Raw genomic sequence first — 11,056 nt, 5'->3', positions numbered from 1 at the left:
CATAATTCACTTATTTTAAAAGTATAAATAAAAATCAGGTATGTACTATATACTAGAAGTATATTAAAAATAAATGACACATTCTGGCAGATGCTGTTGATGTTCCCGCTTCCTCTTATTTTGGACCACCTCTAGTTTTCCTGAAGCTAAAGGGGACAGTTCTTACACCTGATGACTTCTTTCCCTTATCAAGTGCTTGGATCTTTCTCCTCTGTCCCTGAAGTTTTACTCTAGTACCACTGGAGCTTGTTCAGACTGTATCCAGGGAAGCCCCAAACAGCAGAGGATTTCATGTTTCCAGGGATGACCTTCAAAAATGTGGGACTGGATTTTGTGGATAAATACGCCCAACTTTTCATTACCCTGTGGGATGATTCTGAGGTTCCTCATGGGATTACCAGCAGGACTCAGCTCCTGTTGCTCACTAAGGTAAGCTATTTCTTAGTACATTCTTTATTGAATTTACCTCTTTCCCTGTGTGAGTTAGCTCGTACACTGCTTGGACTCCCTGGGATCACTTCCCAAATAAACTTCTCAGTACTAACTCCTTGTCTTGGGATCTGATCTTAGTGGAACCCAAAATGAGACAGCTGTTAACAGAACTAAGGTGATGATAACCTCTCATGAAATCTAACAACCCAATTAACAAGAATTATACTGCTAGTGGGTTGGGTGAGGTATAGGGAGGATAGAGATGCACTGACTTAAAATATATGGGTGGAGAAGTAATTACAAAGAATGCAGAGTTGGGGGAGTGGCTTCAGAAGCCTTGTAGAAGAGAATAACAGACAGGTGACCCAATTACAAATTCAGGGCATGGTGTTGAAAGCCAGAAAACCTTAATGGTAATAACTAAAGAACTCTTGCCTTCTGCAATAACAGGGTAGCTTTGCTGAAAAAAGACACAGAATTTTATTTCATGGTAGTAGTGCTACAACAGAAACTGACTGAAAAGGCTGTGAATATACAGCCCAGCAGTTTTCCAGTGCTAAATCCAGGGCCCTGATAAAATGGCAGTAGAATCAGATCTGGTAACATTTGGGTGCATGTGCCTAAGACAATTAAATCTTCAGATTCCTCTGAAAATCAAATAGCTCTCTTTTTTGGAGGGGATGTAGAATACCTATATGATAGCTAAACTTCAGCAGGTACCATCAAGAATGAAAACATGAGAGAATGCAAAATAACAAATATTAGTAAAGGCATGTGAAATTAGATATGCTTAAAATAATAGATGGGGACATTAAGAATACTGTTTTTAACTCTAGAAATCACTGATATGACTCCTAATCAGGTTTCTCTCAAATTCTCTTTTCTTTCCCAGAGGTCCTCCTCACTTACTTGGGGCAAAGAGCATTTAGTTCCCTTACTCCATGTAGGCTTCTCTTTCAGGTATTAAAAACTACTGGGTAAAGGAGAGGAAAACAGATGTTCCTCCATTGACTTCCCACACCCAGGAGGTAATACACAATTCTGAGAACATTCAGATTTATTGACAACCATCTCCCTGGAACCTTGTCCTTGTCCTACACAGGAAGGGAATAGTCTCCTTTGAAAAATTTCTCCATAATGCAATAAAGCCAACATTACCCCTTAACATAGTTCCCATGACAACTGTCTGGAACCAATGGCATATGAGCAAAGGTTATGTTATCATTTGCATTTTCTTATTCCACAGTGTTTGCTCATGATTAATAATAATAGCTACTTAGAAGTATTCTTTGGTCTGAGCAACATAAATATTTTTGGTAAATGTGGTCTGAAACTAATACATTGGAAATTGATCAAGAAATTCTGCTATCTTGGCTCATTAACAACTTTAAAATTCTCTTAGGGTCTATAATTCTTTGAGTTGGAGTTTCTTCAAGGACTTCTTTTGGTGACTATACACCATAATACAGTTTATAACTATATAATTTCTTTAAAATTATGAGGAAAATAGTCCCTGGCCCAGGGTAAAGAAGTTTACTTTTTTCTAAGAACACGGTTGCTAATTCTATTACCTTACCTTTGTTCTCTAGTATTTTATTTGTCTGGCTTATAAGTGTATGTAAAAGGTTAGTGATGTCCTATACTGCTTTTCCCTGGTGGAATTATTGTATTTATTTAAGGTGTCGGCTCACAGTTGTTTATTTTTACATCATTTTTGGTATTGCATCCTAGAATGTAGTCATTGAATTTTAAAATTTAAAATTCTCATTGTCTCAAGCATCAGGATAAATTTTTGACTAAAATACTTTAGATGAACTAAAGAAGGAAAATGCTACAGTCTAAAACCATATTTATTTATCACATAGTTACACCCAGAGTCTAGCAATGCTTCACTGGGTTTTGCTGCCCTTTGAATGAATCCAAGTTTTTGAAATGAACATGTATTGTGTTTTTAGAATATTATTGAGAAAAATAATTTAAAATATTTAAAATTTTAAGTGTTTCTTCTTTCTATAATTTTAAGAACCTTATCATAAAACTCTAGATATTCACAAGTATACTTCGAATCAGAAAACATGAACAGATAGTAATTACAATAAAATCATAAAATTTATAGAGATGAAAGGAACCACTAAAATAATATTTTTGTTATCTTTCAGAGGAAAGAATCAAAGTTTATTGACTTGTTGCATTATGCGTCTCTAATTAGTGGGAAATTTGAGAATCTAGCCTCCTGAGTTTCATATAAGTTTCTGTCCATTATTCTCATGAATGGTTTATGTTTCCTAATTGTTTTTGTCCCATCGTTCCCAACAGATAGCGAGTTTTTAAAAAAAGAACAAAGTCTCTTCTTAGTTTTATTATAATTCCCTATATAGGTGTAACCTGGACACTAAAAATTCAATGCAATCCAATTTGCTACTTATCTGTGATCCTGAAGAAAACAAAATGTTTAAAGAGATAGAGAGCATAAAGACAAGAGAAGTGGTAGTAGTATAATTCAGAGTGACTGCAATCAGTTCAATGTAAAAAAATTTTACAAATCTCTTAGATTTTAAAAACAATCACTAAAAATAAAACTTTTCCATAAATCATTAAGTGTGGAGATAGAAAAGGGGCAATTAACATACGTCAAAAATGGTCTCCATAATGTGAATCTTGATGAGCATTAGGGATTTCTTGTTTTTCACATCCATTGCTTTTATATAAAAAAATGTCCAGAGAGCTTAGTTTGCCCCATGATTTCCAGATAGAATTCATTTGCATCATCATCTCATACTTGTTTATATTAAATACCCTGTCTAAGGTATATGTAAATCTCCCAAGCTTACATTGTCAATGAATTAAGCACAGGCAGAAGTGAGGTCCATCTGGTAGCATTTGTACTGAAGCAAGGTTTTGAAAAACATACTTGACAGTATGAAGATCTTTCCCTTTGCTGTATCACACTACATAAAATAGAGATTTGCCAAACCATTTTTTTTTGCATCAATTCTGCATCAAATCTCAAACATCAAATCTAAGATCTAAGAATTAATAAACTCTATATAATTAGCCAGTAGGTGGTATGAAATGCAGCTATATAATTGTGAAATATGCCTTATCTATAACATGAAAATTTTAATTACAAATATGGAGAGTACTTCTACTTTTTCTTTTCTTCTGGTTCACATTATTTTCCAAAAAAAAAAAAAAAAAAAAAAAAACTTCTCATAGCCTTGCAAGTTAGAGGCACCAGGGTTCTAATAAATGTCATTAAAGGTCTAAACAGAATCTCTGGCTAAGAGAAACCTAGTATGGTAAGAAGCCTCCTGATTCTCACTGCTTATTCAAATGGAGCACTTCAAGTAAACCCCAAAGTTCTCTTCCTAATGACTTCTAGAAAATCCACATTTCTTTATTTTGTTTTGAAAAGATTATTTATTTATTTTAGGGGGTAGTGAGGGACAGAGAGAGACAAAATTCCTGTGCGGACTCCCTATTGAGTGCGGAGCCACATGCAGGTTTCAGTCTTAGGACCCTGAGATCCTGACCTGAGCTGAAATCAAGAGTTGGATGCTTAACCCTGGACAATCTAAATTTCTGATTAAAATCACTGATGGGTTTTATGTTGCATTTTTGGCACAGTGACTTCTCTCCTGTGAAATAGCAACAATTATAAACAAACAGACTGGCCACTTAGAGCATGAGCTATCTGAAGAAAACACACCTGGCTGTTTCATGGCTTAAAAGTAATAGATTTCAGTGTGCCTGGGTGGTTCAGTTGGTTAAGTGGCTCTTGATTTCAGCTCAGATCATGATCTCAGGGTCATGGGATAGAGACCTGCATTGGACGGTGCACTCAGCAGGGAGACTGCTAGAGATTCTTTCCCTCTGCCTCTCTCCCTGCTCTCTTTCCTTTTCTCTCTCCCTCTCTCTTCCAAAATAAAATAAACAAATCTTAAAGAGAAAAGAAAAAAAAAAACAAAAACAGGGGCACCTGGGTAACTAAGCTGGTTAAAGCATCTGCCTTCAGCTCAGGTCATGATCCTGGGATCAAGTCCCTAGAGTATGTTTCTCCCTCTCCCTCTGTCTGCTGCTCCCCCTGCTTGTACTCTCTCTCTAATAAGTAAATAAAATATTAAAAAAATAATAAATTTCAGAGATGGTAATGAGGTAGACTCAGAAAAATAAATATTTTAAAATAATAAAATAAAACAATACATTTAAAATTAAATTAAATTAAATTAAAAGTAAATTATTTTATTAATTATTAATAATTAAATTATTATTTATACGATTAAATTAAATAATTAATAATTAAATTATTTAAAATAAAAATAGTTTAAAAACAAAATTTTACCATAACATGGACTGTTTAACTTAACTAGATTCTAATCACACAAAATTAAAATGAAAATTTCATATTTAATGATCAATATAATCATATTAAAGAATTATATGGCAGCAACATATTTAGTTAATGACACTTATTTATCATGTCTCATCCCTATTGTGATAATACAACAGAAACAGAGTTTGAGCACCATCTTGGAACACCACCATCAGAACTAATGAAGTCACTAAATATTGTCCCTAATTAAGTTATCTCAGGTGAAATGCAGACTGTGCCAACATAGAAATAGAGAGTTGACACTTAGATCATAAATGGGCTTCTGCTCCCAAAGGTAAGGCAGAGGTTGGGAATGATTTTAAATTCTAACCCATTTTCCTGGGCCTAATAAAAGTTCTACTTCTCATGAATTTAACATTCCTCACCAAACATTATGGATTCTTCCTTCCTCATCAGTGTAAGAGAATCAGAAATAGATCCATTAACAAATATTATGGCTTGGACTGCATTTAACTCTCGTTAAATGAGTAATAGAACTACTTCTTTTACTTCATTACTTTCAACTTAGAAAACCATAGATTTGATTTAAGTTCTATATCATTCTAGCTAAAAGATCTAAAGACAATCATAAATTTAATAGTGACCTCACTAAATCTGGTTGTTGTGAATATTTTTCAGTATGATCAATTTGAAATAATAGACATAATTAACTTTCCTGATTGCAGAATACATGTTCATTATAGAAAACTCAAAGATTTATAGAATAGGGGAAGAAAAACCAATGTAAATAAAAAATAACAAAAATAGTCCAAAATCCTGCAAATGACAATGACTGCAAACATTATCAGCTTCTTTTCAACTCCTTCTAAGCACTTATATTTTCAATGACACAAACTCATAGATCAGTTATCATATGTCATCATGTCTGCTGACATTTCTGCTTTTTACCTCTGTGAAGTTTATAAGAAACACTGTATTTCATGGTATACTTCAGTTAACTTATCCTGCAGAAGAAACTTCATGTCTCCATTTTTATCTAAATCTTTCAAAGATATTATTATTAGATTGTGTGTGTGTGCGCGTGTGTGTTTATAATTTAATTTACAGTAAAAGAAGAGTTTCCTTCTTTGTAACCAACTACGTAATAGAGAAGTTTAGCAAGTTTTGAGTCTTATGAAATTAATTATATATACAAGATAGCATCCAGCTTACCCAGTGGTACAAATCAAACTGTACGCACTACAACTAAGGAAGCAGAATGCTGTTTGACTTATTATCTATAAAAATACAACTCCTTGTCCAAAGAAAGTCATAATACATTGATATATAGTGTTTAATAGCTTGATATCAATACAAACAGGCTGCTGTAATTCAGCTTAACATAAAATCACTCGTCTGGACTTCCCCACAGTGTCTTGTCATCAGTCAATCCAAAAGAACACTATCTTAAAAAGTGTTAGATGCCTTAATGTATTGCGACACTTGAGTAGCTCAGTCAGTTAAGCATCTGACTCTCAATTTTGGCTCAGGTCATGATCTCGGTGTCATGGATCAAGCCCCATGTTGGGCTCCAAGCTCAATGATTCTTAAATTAATCTTAAGATTCTCTCTCTCCCTCTCCCTCTGCCTTTCCTCCCTCTGCTCACACTCCCTCTCTCCCTCAGAAAAAGCAAAAACAAAACCAAAATGCATTATTATATTTATTATAAGGCTTCAATTGAGTTTATTGCCCATTATATCACAAAGCATATTTTTAATTTATGCATTGTCCAGAAGATTTCATAAAAGAAATGGATTTCAAGTTTCAGCTGCAGCAACACCTATCTTCTCATTAACAATAGGTTTAAATTTGTCTTGCTAACAACATAATTGTACTTTTATCTTGCTTTAAGTAAAATAGGGCTAAATGTGTGCCCCACCTCTGATACATAAGACCTATGATACGCATTTCTACCTGTGTTCTTTGAATCCCTGCTTTTATTGTGTTCTAACCTTATTTTTCCTTTACCTAATTTCTCAACTGTTTACTTTAACCATTTTCATGGTACCCATATTTTAAGTAGCTTCAACTCCTTTGTTAAACAAGTAAGTATAAATTAGTAATGTTTACATTATCAAACTTAATGTTTTTAAAGGAAACTTTGTTCCTATTTTATCTATTTTTATCTAAATCCTTTAATGATGTGTGTGTATCTGCACGTGTGAATTTTAATACCCATTCAGTTTGTACAGGAATAAAGATACACTTAAAACTATTTTATAGAATTTTCCTTATCTGCAATTTCTATTGAATTAGGCAACAAGAAAAATGTTAAAAGTCCTTTCATTCTTCTTTTAACTCAAATACTCATAAGGATTTTTTCAGGCAAATGTAAGAAATAAGATAAATAAAAAGATTTCTAAAGGGGATACAAATTAATAAACCATAAGAACTTTCACTAATCCAGTACAAAAAATTAGTTCTTAAGAAATCTCTTGGTAATCCACTTTCAAACCTCTCCAATTTATTCAATAATAATTCAAGTTTGCATTGGTCCCAGAGTAAGTCCCCTCTCTGTAACATGATTTCAGTGTTTAAACTATAATTAAGCACTTAAAATGTTTTAGAATATAGTTATCAAGGCATCGACACATTACATAAGTTTTTTTTTTCTCTCAGATAAATGTTATAAATGTGTCAGCATGAGCCACAGTGTTACACAATGCATTATGCATAATGAGTTGGTCAGCATTATCTTCACTCTGTTCTGCTTAGGAGACAAAGTTGAGATTACGTAAATTAAACCACTTTGTCATGTGTTGATTCCCTTACTCAGTTCTATCTGCCTAAGAATGTAGTCACTTCTGCAAAAGTAAAATCAAGGACAGATTTTGTTCTATAGATATATAAGAATTCATAAAAATATGAAGGTAATATTCTATTTATTTAGGAAAGCATAATATTTAAAGTGAAACTAATATAAGCAATATGGGGAACTTACAGCATTTTAAAAATAGAAATATCTTTAGAAGTGCTTTAATTTGGCCCTTTTATTTTGTAGTTGATGCTGTTAGCCAACAAGCTAGGTGATTTTCTCCAAAGTTGCAAAGCATAGGATTAGGCTAGAACTCAGGCTCTCTAAGGGTCCAAATCTGTAGGTAAATTGTCAATCCCTCTTTGAGAAAAATGAAAATGCTTTAATAACTTTCAATCACAGAAAATATTTGCTATATAATCACATTTATATATTATCTCAAAAAATTAGTATAAATATTCAGCGTCCTACAGCTATAAAGAAAATAATTTTACAACTTGGGACAGTGGTTTGTATTTGAATCATTTTTTGCACCTAATTAGTGGCCCTCATGAACTTTCCATTGTTGTAAGAAACTTCAAAAACTCAAATTACGCTGGGTGGCAAGAGGAGGGTGGGAGTTAATTACAGAAAAAAACTCTCAAAGAAATAATCAGTGTTGGCTCAGAGGAGCAGGAGATGCTTCTGAAAGCAACATCACAATGGCTGCCCAAGAAGAACCCAAATCCAGTTCAAATTTGTACTGGCTGGTGACGGTGGTATTGGAAAAACTACATTTGTGAAATGTTATTCTGACTGGTGAATTTGAGAAGTATGGTGCTCTTGGGTGTTGAGGTCCATTACAACAGAGGACCTACTAAGTTCAATGTAGGGGATATGGCTGGTCAGGAGAAAATTGGTAGGCTGAGAGATGGTACTACATCCAAGTCCAGCATGCCATTATAAGGTTTGATATAAGAGCAAGGGTTTCTTACAAGAATGTGTATAACTGACACAGAGATCTGGTATGAGTATGTGAAAACATCCCCATTGTGCTGCGTGGCAACAAAGTAGACAGCAAGGACAGGAAAGTTAAGGACAAATCTATTGTCTTCCACTAAAGAAAACCTTCAGTACTAGGACATTTCTGCCAAAAGCGACTACAACTTTGAAAAGACCTTCCTCTCTCTTGCTTGAAAACTATTTGGAGACCCTACCTTGGAGTCTGTTGTCGTGACAGCTATTGCCCTACCAGAGGCTGCCTGGACCCAGCTTTGGCAACACAGTATGAGCAGGATCTAGAGGTTGCTCAGACAAATGTTCTCCCAGATGAAGATGATGACCTATAAGAAAGTACAGCTGGAGCCCAGCATCAGAAGTCTAGATTTATAGGCAACTGTCCTGTGATGTCAGTGGTACACCACCTTGGTAACTTTACTGTATAGCGAAACAGAATATGTGCTTAATCTTTGGGATGCTGAAAGAGATGAATGGCCTTTGGAGTGAATGTGGCAGTTTCAAAAGCAACTCCGTTTTTTGGACCTGCATATTTAGCTGTTTTTAAGTGCAGCAGTATCCTTCCTAAATTTCAAATACAAGACTACTATAGTCACATCACAGTATCCATTAGTGAAATCTTGTTTGTTACTGTCATTCCCATTTCTTTTCATTTAGAATCAGGATAAAGTTGTATTGTTTTAAAAAATCAGCTTTGTAGGGAATTCTTCTCCATTTGTGTGCATCTTCATTTTTTAAATTATAGGCATATGCTTTAAAATGTTTTACCAGAAGCTACTTGTAACTACATAAAATGTAGATACTAATAGTAACTGATTAGGAAATCACTTGGTAACAAAATGACAGAAAAAAAAAAAAAGCAACAAAATCAATTGACCAGAACTATGAATTTCTTGACTCATGTAACATGAAAGTCTTGGAGTACTTTCAGGCATATCTGGATACAAAGAATAAAATAACAATCCAAGGACTCTCTGCTTTTGCCATCACATTTTCTGTATTGCTGTGTCTGGTTAAATTCCAACTCGCCTCCACACAATGGAAAGATGGCTGCCTACACTTCTCACCTTATGTGCCATCCTAAAACCAACCCCAGTGGGGCAGGTAGAGGATGCTTTCTTTCCAATAGTTCCAAAAAAAGTCCTAGAATATAGTCTCCAGGGCTCTGACTGAATCACCTTCTTGCCCCTGAATTAATCATAAGGATACCATGTCTTGATTGCTCAAGCCTGGGTCACATGGCCACAGGGTTTGACTCAATCTCACTCAAAACACACAGAATACAAATGGGGAAATAATGGTTTTGCCAGAAGATGTGAAAATAAGTGCTAGGCATGCCAAAAAATGACAGATGTCCTCCAATGCACTGTTTAAGCAGAGAGAGAAGTTTGGGGCCTCTTTCCTTTATCTTCCAATTTATCCCTAGAAATAGTTGTTATGGATTACTTCTAGTACATTAGCAGGAGCATATTCAAAGGGCGCGTAGAATCACAATGTGGTACTACATGTTACATGGACGAGGTCCTCTCTCCAATTCCCTCTCTCACTCTCTCTGTCCATGGGATAGAAATAGTAAATGGCAGAAGGTCCAGGAAGACCCAGATTTCTCAGGATTTCTAATAATGTTTATCTGTTCCATTTCTCCTGTGCCACCTTAAACCATCATGCTAAGAGCCAAAAAAAGGTTTTGATGATGTAGAGGAAGGAGAGTTTGTAAAAAGGAGCAATCTTTATCACAGAGTTAGGACTGAAGCTTTTTTTTTTTTTTAATTTTATTTATTTATTTGACAGACAGAAATCACAAGTAGGCAGAGAAGCAGGCAGAGAGAGAGCAGTGGGGAGGCAGGCTCCCTGCTGAGCAGAGAGCCCAATGCAGGGCTTGATCCCAGGACCCTGAGATTATGACCTGAGCTGAAGGCAGAGGCTTCAGCCTCTGAGACACCCAGGCACCCCAGGACTGAAGCTTTTTAAGCCTAACTAGCTTAAGAAAAAAGAATGCTCCATATGATCCAGTCCCATCTTGGATTACTGCTATCAGCTCTCCACTCTCAGCCTATAATAGAATTATACCTTCCTAACCTTTTCCATTTGCCTTTGCAGTGCCTGGCTCTTGGGGTGTGTGTATTCCCCTGACACTCCAGCTTCGGGCTTATCTATATGATTTGTTTTCACCAGGGCCATGTAAGTGAGTATAACGTGTGTGTCTCTAATCAGAGGCTTGAAACCAGCTTACATGGTGTGGCTTGTGCTCTTGTGCTTCTGCCATCTGTCATCAGAAGATCTTGCCTGGGTCTCAGAATGAAAGATCTGTGGAGCAGATGTGAAGCTGACTTGCTGAATGAAGAACAGCCACCCCAGCAACCTCCCAGACACCAAGACCATCTCTCATTGTAAATCACTGGGATTGCTGGGCTGTTCGTTAGGCAGGTTTATCATGCAAAACTCACTAAAACAACATTGTATGCAAGTTATTATGCATTATGGTTTTGGACCAGACACA

General features: G+C 35.3%; 1 pseudogene; it reads left to right on the top strand.

The window, feature by feature from the left end:
• Positions 1-303: 303 nt before the first annotated feature.
• LOC125095572 (GTP-binding nuclear protein Ran-like) lies at positions 304-8,888 on the top strand (annotated as a pseudogene).
• The last annotated feature ends 2,168 nt before the right edge of the window (positions 8,889-11,056 follow it).

Source organism: Lutra lutra, chromosome 3 (genome assembly GCF_902655055.1).
Source record: "Lutra lutra chromosome 3, mLutLut1.2, whole genome shotgun sequence".
NCBI classification, from domain to species: Eukaryota; Metazoa; Chordata; class Mammalia; order Carnivora; family Mustelidae; genus Lutra; species Lutra lutra.
Note: the sequence above shows the minus strand (reverse complement) of the source record. Positions and strands in the feature narration are given on the sequence as shown.